At 34.5% G+C, this 13871-nt stretch overlaps 1 protein-coding gene across 1 annotated transcript in view; it reads right to left on the reverse strand.

Moving 5' to 3' along the window:
- LOC107560501 (solute carrier family 12 member 5-like) overlaps positions 1–13871 on the reverse strand; it is a 151270-nt gene that overhangs the window by 24317 nt on the left and 113082 nt on the right. The window lies entirely within an intron of this gene.

Raw genomic sequence — 13871 nt, forward strand, 5'->3', positions numbered from 1 at the left:
CGCGGGGCGGAGAGACACCCCCCCGCGCGCCCCCCCCCGCGGCGCCTCCCCACACACACACACACACACACACACACACACACACACACACACACACACACACACACACACACACACACACACACAGCAGTCTGTTAGTACAACGTCAATATCTGATTAGATCTGTTCTGTTGATCAGGTTCCTGTTTTCATTTCATTGTTCAGCAAACATAACACATGCTCTGATCTCTCGACTGTAAAAACAATAATGCAACTGTTGTTCTTATAAACAGAGAGAGAGTCCATGGAAAACCTTGAAATACCAGGATAATATTAATGCATAACAATAAAATCATAAGAAGTCACAGAAATGTATACAGTCTGAATAGATCTTATGTTGTGCTCAGCTCTAAAATATTTAATGGGCTCTTTTTAAGTGCAATCTCAATAAAATGATTTTTTAAAACCCTTGTCCTGTGATCACAAATTATGGAAATGGGAAGTCACTGGTCAAGAGGTCTGTGAACACTGTTAATCTTCTATGCTCCAGACATGAATGCAACTGTGTGCTTTTACTTTACTGAGTCATTAGACGTGCATTAAAACAGGGGAGCAGAGTCACACCTAAAAACAGAATATTACAGAGATTTTTAACCTGAGATTAAGAATACCCAAACAACTACTCATCCTAGCAACCACCCAGATCACCCTAGCGACTATTCAGAACACCCTAGTAACAACTCATAACACCCTAGCAACTATTCAGAACACCTTAATAACCACTCAGAACATCCTAGTGACAACTCAGAACAACCTAGCAACTATTTAGAACAACCTATCAACCAACCAGAACACCCTAGTAACCACTCATAACACCCTAGCAACTATTCAGGGTAACTGAACTATTCAACATATCCGGTTGCATAAACTTTTTAGACTAGTCTTAAAAAGTTAGTCATCTATTTTTTTTTCAAGACTGGTCATAACACCTTAACAACCACTCAGAACATCCTAGTAACCACTCAGAACACCGTAGCAAATATTCAGAACACCTTAACAACCACTCAGAACACCGTAGCAACTATTCAGAACACCTTAACAACCACTCAGAACATCTTAGTAACCACTCAGAACACCCTAGCAACTATTGAGAACACCATAGCAACCACCCAGAACACCCTAGCAACTATTCAGAACACCTTAACAACCACTCAGAACATCCTAGTAACTACTCAGAACACCCTAGCAACTATTCAGAACACCTTAACAACCACTCAGAACATCTTAATAACCACTCAGAACACCGTAGCAACTATTCAGAACACCTCAACAACCACTCAGAACATCCTAGTAACCACTCAGAACACCCTAGCAACTATTCAGAACACCCTAGCAACCACCTTGAACACCCTAGCAACTATTCAGAACACCTTAACAACCACTCAGAACACCCTAGCAACCACCTAGAACATCCTAGCAACTATTTCGAACACCCTAGCAACCATGCAGAATGCTAGGTTCATGGCTGTGAGTTTTGCATGAGCAAACACCACTCACATTTTCTTCAGAAAAAAAATCTTAATGAGTCACATACTGCGAAAAAGCATCAGAGCAGATTAAACCCTGTGATCAACACCACTGTAAATCATGACCCTCTTCGCCAATAAATACTCACTGTCATTGTGTTTGCTGCTCGCTTCAAGGGCTTTCAAAGATCAGTAAGAGCCAATGTGATATTCAGAGAGAAAGTGTGTGTGTGTGTGTGTGTGTGTGGTCAGTAATTACTAACACACAGTTAGTAAAGGTCTGATAAATGGTGAGTGTGTGTGTGTCCATCCACACGGCATCCAAAAACACTCAAATATGTCCCGTCCCCATTCAAGGACATCGTCAATAAAATGCAATTATCCCAGCGACCAAAAAAGGTCAGACAGGCAAAGTCAGCTCACCAGGCTGGACGGACCCACAGCAGATGACAGCGCTGTAAGGTACAGGACAAACACACACACACACACACACACACACACACACACTCTCAAGGGCTGGTGAAAGCACTTTTCAATTCACACAGTTGATTAAATGTGATCTAATGGATGTTTGAGTGAATCCCACATGACTCTTTGGAGTTCAGACCTGAAAACACACGCTGAATAACTGAACAGTGTTCACAAACTCACCTTACTGTAACTACCATAAGAACAGTGTGCGACAAGACTTTTACATTTTCTAAAGGAAATACTGAGTGTTACTGTGCCAGGCTGTTGATATGTGGTTGCTAGGTGGTTTTTGGTCCCTAAATGACTGTAAATCCCTTCTTCAAGTGTGTGTCTGTGGGATTTTTTGCAGTAGTTTTATCGTCCAGCTGATAAAAATCATAAGTCTGAAGGCAAAAATGCATAAAACATCCATGCATTATTCAAAAATAACATTATACTGTATTCTAAAAACAGCCACAGTAAAATCGAATAGAAAAAATTGCATGGGAAAAATTTTGTGAAAAACTATATAAAAAAGTAAAAATAAATAAATAATAAAAATAAAGTTAAAGTAGCTATCTAATAAATTTGATTAAAATAAAATGTGATTTACACAAATAAGCAATACATTAATAAACTTGATTAAAATAAAATAAATTATTTTAAATAAATTATAAATAAACATTTGATTAAAATAAATAAAAACAAATATTGATTCAATGATTAAAGCATAATTAAATAAAACTGTATTTAAATAAACAAACAAATGCATTTAAATTAATAAATTGATCAAAATGAATAAATACAAATTGATTTAAGTAAATAATAAATACTAATAAATAGTAAATAGTAACAGATAGTAATAAATATAAATACATCTAACAGTACAATACTATTGTGAGTAGAAATAAACAATGATGTAGCATAATGTAAACAAAATATTTCAAAAATAATATATTATACATATTTATAATAGTTATGTTTTACAGTATTAATTAAGACTTTTACACATGAAAATATGTAGCTGCCTTTTAAATTGATCATATTTGGGGGTTGATGGCATCTAAAAGATTAAAAAACCCTGATATAGCTTATTGAATTTGTAAAATAATAAATCAATACATAAGTAAATAAACAGAATTATTCATAATCATATGAAAACACACACAATTATTGCAGCAAGTAATATAGAACATTAGCATTAACTATCAAAAAAGTACTTCTTTTTGAACATCTTAATCTTTGAAGTTCTTTGGAGTACCATGTAAATACCATGGTACAGATATATGGACATCCAACTGAGCACACAAGTGTTTATATCTGCTATTTTATAGTGGCTTTGAATATGACTCATCCAATCAGAATCTACAGCCAGAAATATATGTTTTATAAATTAGAGTTAATTACAGTAATTGTCGTTAACTATTATATTTGGGAGACAATCTGACATGCTGAAAGGAGCCAAGACAATGAGAACCACAGAGAGAGAAAATGCTTCCCTCCGGCATATTTTTAACTTTCATAACAGACAGACTGAGAATAAGGCCCTTCAGCTGGGATACACACACACACACACACACACACACACACCAGAACAAGTCATCCATAAACACATTTCATTACACCAAATACACAAAATAATGTTATTTTCAGCAACATCATACGACCCCTTTAAGAGTTTTGAGTTTTTGGCATTTTTTAAGTAACTTTTTTTAAGTAATTTTTTTTAATGGATTCAGTTTTAGTTAATGCTAATCACCCTGTCCTGTAGCTGTTCATCTTAAGGAGCCCCTCATTCCTCCACATGAGGTCCAACCACTCCAAACCCACGAGCAGCACTCATCCTGAACGCCACAGTGAATCCAGGCGGAGGAAAGCAGATCTTCTTTGTCATTTTGACATCCTTCTCCTCATGCTAATGTGTGGCACCTCTTGCCTGATGTCTGATGAATACTAATCAGATTTACTGTCTGTGCCCTGCAGTGTTTGCCTGCGCTCGCATCTCAATAATGTCTTTCTTTCTTGCAATCGTTCTTCCAGCTTTTGACTTGGTGACAAGTGAAATAATTTTTTCTGCATATTTATTCCTTCCATGACAGAATTTGCATAAAACTGGACCCAGATCCAGAACCACACTGCCAGAACCAAAACTCAAATGAGCTTCAATCAAATTCAAATGTTATTTTTCTCTCTCTCACACACACAAAATGTTTTTTTGACCTTCCATGCTGTCAGTAATATGGACCAGTTTTGTTGTGTTTCTTGCATGTGCTCCTGTGACCCAGTTTTTTCCCTCTGGTTGATTTGTCTTTGAATTCACCTGTGTCTTGTAATTACCCCTCGTTAAGCCCTGTATTTAAAGTGTTGTCTGTCCCGTGTTTCCTTGTCCGGTGTTAACGTCAGTTATACGTGCTTTGTGTGCGTCTCCTGCCTAGCCTGTGTTTTCCCCAGTGTGGATTAATAAAGACTGTTCTTTGTGAAACTCCGTCGTCTCCTTGCTGCTCATTCCTCGTTCCAACACACCAGCAGCATAACACATGCATAAAATAAAAAACTAACATAAAAATAACAAAAATAAAAGTGAAATAAATGTACACAAACCAGAACAGAAATAACTGATTAACATAAACCAGAAATACAATTGACTACACAACGTAAAAACAAACACTTTATATATGCAATATAATTTAATATAAAAATTATATAGATATAGGACTATGTACTGTATAAAAGTATGTAATAGTGTGTTAATATTTATTATGTTCATATTTATGACTATGTAACAATGTTAATATTAGTAAATATTTATTAATACATTCATTTTTATGAAAACATTCACTATGCAGCATGTAACAATGTTAATATTTAGTAAATATTTATTATTACATTCATATGTATTAAAGGGGTCATACGATGCAATTTCAAGTTTTCCTTTCTCTTTGGAGTGTTACAAGCTCTTGGTGCATAAAGAAGATCTGTAAAGTTGCAAAGACTAAAGTCTCAAATCCAAAGAGATATTCTTTATAAAAGTTAAGAGTCAGCCACACCTACCTAAAACGGCTCGTTCTAACACGCCCCCACATGTCTACGTCACTGTGTGGGAAGATTTGCATAACGGCGCCCAAATGTTCACGCAAAGAAAGAAGGCGTAACTTTTATTCTCGCTGTAGTATTGTATCCATGTTGTGAAGACGCTGTGTGTTTCGTTGTGAAAGCGAAACTACTTTCTTTGGCCTTCCAAAAGAGGACACAACTAGAAATCAGTGGTTAAGTTGTATTTACAACACTGTTCCAGAACACTTCAACCCAAATATTCAGATGTGTGCACCACATTTTATGGAGGACTGTTTGCTGATCCTGGAAGAGTAGACTACAATGCCGGCTGTTCTGACTCACAGACTGTAAGTACGTTTTCTATATTTAAAGAGTTTTTATATTTTATATATTTAAAGCGAGTTTTTTGGGCAGTGTAGAATAGGGCTTTTCTCCGATCACAAATACAGACATGGTTTTATGTTTAAGCGGCGCGATGCAACGCAACGCGTAAAAAGACAGTATAAATCATTATAATCCATAATTATGTCCCCACTGGATGCAACAAATGCCTCGTGTATAATGGGTTTTAATGTTTTTGTCTCGTCGCTCGGCCTGACAGGGCATCGTCACAATATGGTGAGGGGCATAACATTTCCGTCACACGCTTGAGGTATTCGGCCAATCACAATGCACTGGATAGCTGGCCAATCAGAACACACCTCGCCTTTTCAGACCGATGAGCTTTGTAAAAATCGACGCGTTTCAGAAAAGGGGGACATAGAGGAGAAACAATAATGTACAGTATGTGGAAAATGTGTTTTTTTAATCTTAAACCGCATAAACACATTTCATTACACCAAATAATGTTCTTTTTAGCAGCATCATATGACCCCTTTAAAACAATTATTATGTAGTATGTTACAGCACGCTAATATTTAGTAAGTATTTTTATTATATTCATATTTATCAAAACATTTATGAGCATGTAACAGTATCTTAATTGTTAATATTATTATAAAATATTGCTTTACTATTAGATTTGGATTTGTTACGGTTAGAATCACTATTCTAACAGAATATAAAACAGGCAAAAAAGGCACAATATGATCGATTTGGGGTTAGTTACTTTTGACTTGGATCTTAGCAACCTGCTACCTAGCAACCATTCAGAACACCTTAGCAACCCCATATCAATGCTCTGTCAAATCACTTGAGCTTTGCATTGCAACTGACTTTCAGGAAATGTAATATTTCATATTACATTAGAGTGCTTTCTTTTGCTATATGACAGCTGAAATGAAACAAAATGATGTGCAGAATGGCCAAGGCTGCTCATACATCAGTTTCATTCAGAAAATGTGTGTCAAGGCAAGATTACGCCTCACTTCTCACAATAACAATACAGCTGTGCTCCTGAAAGCATGTTCCACTCCATTCCCTGCCTCAGCATCCATGAATAACAGCAAAACACAATCAAAAGATACTGCTGTCTACTGAACCTCCTCTCTCATCCACTTTCACTGCATCGCTCTAATTATAAGAGGAGTGAGTGAGACGTGTCCAATCAGCAATTAGAAATAAAAACATGCTGTCGCCACAGAAACACTGGCTGAGCTGAGCTGGAGTTTGGGCTCGAGATTTAATATCAGACAGATAATTAACGAAACAAGATACAGACACAGTCTTCCAGACGCTCCTAAAAATCTCGAGAAATTACTGTATATAATTATCAGCAGAGCAGATGGTAAAACTATCACTGAAAATTACATTATCATATTACTGAAAATTGCATTATATTACATATGACATATGTGATAATGAATTATTTAATACAAATTATACAGAAAATAATAAGACACAGCATTAAATATACTTTTATATAAAAATTAAATATGTAATAATATTTAATATTCTATATAATAACAATATATAATTATTTTTTTCAAAAGTATATCATTGTTATGCTGTACAGTTTCTATGAATAATTTGCATTATTCTATTTGTATATTTTCTGTTTTCATTTAAATGTAAAATTTTTGTAATTGTTGTTTGTTTTGGCCATTTTTGTTATTTAAAAAATAATAATAATACAATATCATTTCATATATAATAATGAATTAAATATATAATATAATACAATATGCCTTTTAGCAAAAGTCTATTAAACTGTAGCTATTAAACTTATTATCACTGATATTCTCTTATAATGTTTGTTGATATTTATATTATTTTACTATTTTATATTTTCTGTTTTCATTTATATTTAAAGTTTTAGTAATTTGTTGTTTGTTTTCTTCTTTTTTAATAATAATAAAATTCATATATATTATAATATAATATAATATAATATTTTACTAAATATTTTTGCATTCCTTTAATGTTTTTTGTCCACAATTGTTTTTCAAAAGATTCCTTTCATCTTTTCTCCTTGCCAACTTCTTGTCCTATTAACCTGTAGGACAGAAGGAAATGTCTAATTTAGTTAGCCCAGCTGTGAATAGACCCTTAACATGAACACTAACCCGAACAGAGTTTTTTCTCATTAAAAGTTTGAGGTTGTGTTCAGTTGAACTGCAGGAACACATTTCCCCACAGAACTCCAACAGGAACGCCATAAACCCGAAGGAAACCTGCCGTTCCCACTGCAGTCTGAACAGACAAGCCTTTAAATCGCCACACTTAAACCTCGGAGAATGATGAGAATATAAATGAAGCGCTCTTCACCTCCTGAAGATTACCAACACGTTCCTGTGACAGCTTCTGGAAGGTTAGACCCTCTCAATACAGTCATTTATCCGTCAAACAACACAAAATATCAGTCGTTTTTGTATTATTAGTATTGGTTGCTAAAGCAAGTGATTAAATGCATGATTTTCACAAAGTGGAATGAAAAAAAAAAAAAAAACAGCATCTTTTTGTGACTTCGACTAGTAAACAACCACCTAGTAATGACAACAAAAAGTGTTATTTTAATGTTATTTATATGCTGTTGCAGGATTCATAGCTTTTATTTTTTCAGGTTTCATTTGAATTTTTGACATTTTGTTATGTGTTCTGTCATTTTTTTTTTACTTTTGAAAATATTTCTGTGTAGCTTTAATTAATTTTTTATTTCAGTTTGAGTTTTAGAGCTTCAACCGTAAATTATTTTGCCAAGGCAGCATTTCAAATTTAATTTGTTTAATTTTTTTCACATAATATATATATATATATATATATATATATATAATTTCAGCTTTATTTCAGTTAATGAAAATTATTTTTAATTGCAATAGCATCATCCTAGCATTATGGCAGAATGTTTTTTTTAAGTTTATATATTAAGTGTAATATTTACATTTTATTTCAGCTTTATTTCAAGTAACAACAATTATTTTTAATTAGTTTTGGTTAACAACACAACAACACTGCTAGCAAACACCCTGAATACCTTAACAACTGCATAGCAATGCCCTGGCAACACCCTAGCATTATGGCAGCAAGTTTTGCATAGTGTTGCATAGTTTTGCATCCATTTTTCTTTTATGCCAAAAATCATTAGGATATTAAGTAAAGATCATGTTCCATAAAGATATTTTGCAAATTTTCTACTGTAAATATATCAAAACTTAATTTTGGATAAGTAATAACTTCATTTGGACAACTTTAAAGGCGCTTTTCTCAGTATTTCGATTTTTTTGTACCCTCAGATTCCAGATTTTCAAATAGTTGTATCTCGGCCAAATATAGTCCTATCCTAACAAACCATACATCAACGGAAAGCTATTTATTCAGCTTTCAGATGATGTATAAATCTCAATTTCAGAAAATTGACCCTTATGACTGGTTTTGTGGTCCACGGTCATATATGCTATTTGCATTATCAACAGAATATTTAAATGTTACTCCAAGGTACTTTAAAGAAGATCATGATATTACCACAGTACTTTATTTGTATGAGATGTCTGTCTGGGATATTTCCGTATCTGGCAGGCTCAGGGTGTGTCATTTAGTCAAAAGTGTGGTGTCGACATCATGCGGGCTGAAATGAGCTCTCATTATGGAAGCTGCGGTGGCGTGTCGAGTGAGTGTGAACGTCTGAATCAACAGCGTTTGGCAGCGGTCACTCTTCAGCAGCCAGAAAACTCCATCAGACTCGAGCTGGAGCAGGTGCGTAATCAAACCTCGCTCGTCCCGAGTGTGTGTGTGTTTATGATTTCCCACAGGCTGCTTCCAGCCGGCGAGGTTCTCAGGTAAAGGCAGCGGAGAGCAGATGCCCAGTGGCCTCCTGGGACGGCCGTCGGAGGACCCTGACTGTGAGCCTCAGGTGTCTCGCTCCCACTGTGGATATTGACAGCTGCTCTGGCTATAAAAGAGCCGCGGACAGCACCACCTGCCCAGCTGCAGCGACAACATGTGAAACCGGTAGATAATGGATTCCGCTTTAGGAATGACAGAGCAGTTTTCAACAACTGATCTTTTGAAAGCCTAAAAAGTGACAGATTTTAAAGAGACAGTGCACCCAAAAATCTGTCCTGGCATCATTTACTCACTCTCATGTCACTGCAAACCAGCATGACTCGCTTTTTTCTGTGACACCCACAAGTAGATATTCTGAAGCAGGGCTGTAACCTCCATAGACATTGAGGTGTGTCGGAAGGAGGGACTTTGTAGAAAACTAAGCATTTGAGAGAGGCGGGGCATAGAGGACCTACAATAATGTACAGTATTTGAAAAATAATGTGTTTTTTGAACATTAAAGCATGTCAAAATATTCAGTTACACCAAATACACAAAATAATGATCTTTAAAAAAGCATCATATGACCCCTTTAAGTGGCCAAATTGTCCCCCCAAAATTTTAATATCTTTGAAAAGCTCTGTTCATTGTTGGGATGCATCTGTTTGATTTTTAGGCTGGTCTGCCTCAGCGGTCTGACAGCGCTCGTCAATGTCAAAATGATTGAGATGACCAATCAAATCAAAGTAGGTGGGATTTACTGTTCGCAGAAGCAGAGAGTGAATTCCAGCACACATTTTCATTTTTAAGGTTGAAAGAGAGCGTAGTAAAATGAAAGTATGCTAAACAACTGTTTTAATGATAGAAATGTTAAACGACCAACAGTAATATCCAGATTACTCAACTTATGTTCTCAAATATGGCCATTTTGAAATTAAAATATGGTATCATTTATGTAATTCCTAACTGAAAACTTTTGCACTTTTGACATATTAGGCATACAAATAAAAGTGCATGTTTGCATATTTCAAATACTATTTGCAAATGGCTAAAAATGATTACATCCCAACTAGAACTACACCTAGAATTCCTTACTGTTCTATTTCTTTATGTTTAATGAAAAACATTTATTGAGTCTCTAAATCTAAATGATCCATATTTAAGACATGGCATGTATTTACACGTACTGGATCACAATAAGGCCTAAAATGAGCATTAAAAACAGTGTTCAAACATACGGTTCAAAAGTTTATATTTTTAAAAAAGAGTATATTTTGCTCACCAAGGCTGCACTTATTTGATCAAAAATACAATAAAAACAGTAATATTGTGAAATTTTATTACTATTCAAGTTTTCTATTGTAATATATTGTAAATTTTTCTGTGATCAAAGCTGAATTTTCAGCATCCTTACTGTCACATTAGTGTCAAATGATGCTTCAGAAATTATTCTAATATTTTCAAAAATATTCTAATTATCAATGTTGAAAACAGTTGTGCTGCTTCATATTTTTGTGGAAACAGATACATTTTATTTTCAGGATTCTTTGATAAATATAAAGTAAAAAAAACAGCATTTATTTGAAATAGAATCTTTTGTAACATTATAAATGACTTTACTGTCACTTTCGATCAATTTAATGGATCCTTGCTGAATAAAAGAATGAATATCTTTCTTACTGTGTTCTTGCTTTCCTCTGGCAGTAACAAACATCAGTACTCGAGGGCGTGATTGAGTTCCCTCAAATGTCTGTGTCATTAAAGCAGATGTTATTATTCAGTTTCTCACTACAGTAATGAGATTATTTTGCTATGGGGGAAAATGTGTTTAATTGTCATGAAAATAATGTTGCAATACAAAAACACATAATGGATCAAATATTATTGTCTCAAAACATGATTCTGACATGAATATGTTCATACTGTATATTTTGCACGCCATCAGGATTGACAAACGAACTGATAACCGACGCCAGAGAGGCAGAAGAGCAGAGGAGAAAAGTAAGGAGCTTGTAATAGTCTCCTCTCGCTTGGCTGCCCAAACAGGAGCTGACAGTGTTAAGGTGACTAGGTTCAGACGGGGTGAATTATTAAAAACCACAGCAATGGCAGGGGAAGGAAAAGGGCAGCGAATATCACTGTCAGCCCAACACGGATTATTGTGTGTACGCCAGCATGTTCAGAAATTGCACAAATAACTGCTCTGCGCCCCCGTCCCTCAGAGCTTGACATGAATTAGCATTTTTCCCGTGACTGTGTGTGTGTGTGTGTGTGTGTTCATGTAGCGAGTGTTGGCTTTTGGTCCACAGAGAGCATATGGCAACTGTAACGACCACATGTCACCGCCCGGAACATCTGATAACCTCTCGTTATGAGGCAAAACCTACTTCATAGCTCATCTTACATCATCCTTCAGGAGAAAAATAACATTTTTTATGCATGCAATCAACCCACATCAATGCAGTAAGACTGAAATATTTGCTTCCAACCAATTATCAACACAAGCAGTTGCAAGAACACAACATTAATGCTGAATTGTGCCATTTCTACACCACAGCTGAACTGCAAACATTACTAGATTTTTACATAGACTGAAAGAAATGGTGCAGGATTGCACTTAGAAATCACTAGTAAATTTCACAAAAAAGGCAAGTAACACTGAATTAAACATGACATTTTGAAATAGTATTTTCTTGTAAAATGTACTTCAATAATCTTTATTTACAACTTTGAAAAATGCAAATGTAAAGATTTTTTTTTTGCCTGGAAAAGTAAGAACAAACCTCTCTTCAACAAAATTTGATCAAATCATTCATGTCTGTACCACGAAGAGCGGTTGCACTTAATGTGTAAATATGCAATTTTATGAGTTTGTTCAGATCTGTAGTGCAAGTATGTGCACTAGTAATAGTGATTTTTAACTTGATATTTTGCCTAAAAGCACTGTTACATCCTAAAGCTGAAAAAAAAACAATGAGATAAAATGTAAAAAATAGTAAACAGTAAAAATGAGCAAAGTACACATCTAGTATAAACTACTTTTCAAAAGCTTGGGGTCTGTAAGATTCGTTTAATGTTTTTGGAAGAAGTCTCTTATGCTCACATGTGTTCATTTGATTCAAAATATAATAAAATCTGTAATATTGTGATATATTTTTACAATTTCAACTTTGAAAAATGCAAATGTAAAGATTTTTTTTTTGCCTGGAAAAGTAAGAACAAACCTCTCTTCAACAAAATTTGATCAAATCATTCATGTCTGTACCACGAAGAGCGGTTGCACTTAATGTGTAAATATGCAATTTTATGAGTTTGTTCAGATCTGTAGTGCAAGTATGTGCACTAGTAATAGTGATTTTTAACTTGATATTTTGCCTAAAAGCACTGTTACATCCTAAAGTTGAAAAAAAAAACAATAAGATAAAATGATGCCAAAGACTAGTAAATAGTAAACAATAAGTACACATCTAGTATAAACTACTTTTCAAAAGCTTGGGGTCTGTAAGATTTGTTTAATGTTTTTGGAAGAAGTCTCTTATGCTCACATGTGTTCATTTGATTCAAAATATAATAAAATCAGTAATATTGTGATATATTTTTACAATTTAAAAAAAGCTTTCTTCTATTTGAATATATTGTAAAATATAATTTATTCTTGTGATCAAAGCTGAATTTTCAGCATCATTCCTCCAGTCTTCAGTGTCACATGATCTTCAGATATCATTCTAATATGCTGATTTGCTGCTCAAGAAACATTTCTGATTATTATCAGTGTTAAAAACAGTTGAGCTGCTTCATATTTTTGTGGAAACCATGACACATTTTATTTTTCATGATTCTTTGATGAATAGAAAGTTCAAAAGAACAGCATTTATTTGAAAAAAAAATATTTTGTAACATTATAAATGTCTTTATGGTAACTTTTGAACAATTTAATGCATCTTTGCTCAATAAAATAAAAATCTGACCCCAAAACATTTGAAGAGTAGTGTATATGCCACTGTAGATGTGACTTCTGTGCCATTTTTGCAGTCTAAAGACATCTTTAGAATGAGAGTCAGAGTTCTAGTCATCTGTTGAGCTCGGCTGAATCCTGGCGGTGTGATTGGTAATGAATGGACCCCCTGCGTAGAGCATGCATGTGGTTACGTGAGGACATTTGCTGTTGGAGATGAGCGGATTGACCCTCACAAAATGGAGGCTGATTGGAGAGCAGATGCTTTGCAAGATTATCGCTCTCATCAATCGTGTTGAGAGCACAAATCCAATTCCATCTCGGTTCTCTATTTTACTCTCATTTCTCTCCCTTACAGCTGAGCGATGATGTACCGTATGACAGGGTTTCATCTTCACTAGGGTTTTGGTCAATTTGGCTGCTTGAGTAGGGAAGACCAGAGGGGAATTATAATACCAGATAGTTAAAAACACGCGTTAGACGTCATGCACATGCTCAATAGAGACTCTTTGAAAAAAAATAACTGAATCAGAGTTGTAAACTAAAACTATTAAAAATATTTTTTGGTTATTGAAATAAAGCTGAAATAATACAAAATATAAGATGAAAAAAACTTAAAATGTATACTGTGCATATATATATATATATATATATATATATATATATATATATATACATATATATATACAGTATATATTTGTGTTGTA

This window comes from Sinocyclocheilus grahami, unplaced genomic scaffold (genome assembly GCF_001515645.1).
Source record: "Sinocyclocheilus grahami isolate Dianchi unplaced genomic scaffold, SAMN03320097.WGS_v1.1 scaffold731.1, whole genome shotgun sequence".
In the NCBI taxonomy this organism is placed as follows: Eukaryota; Metazoa; Chordata; class Actinopteri; order Cypriniformes; family Cyprinidae; genus Sinocyclocheilus; species Sinocyclocheilus grahami.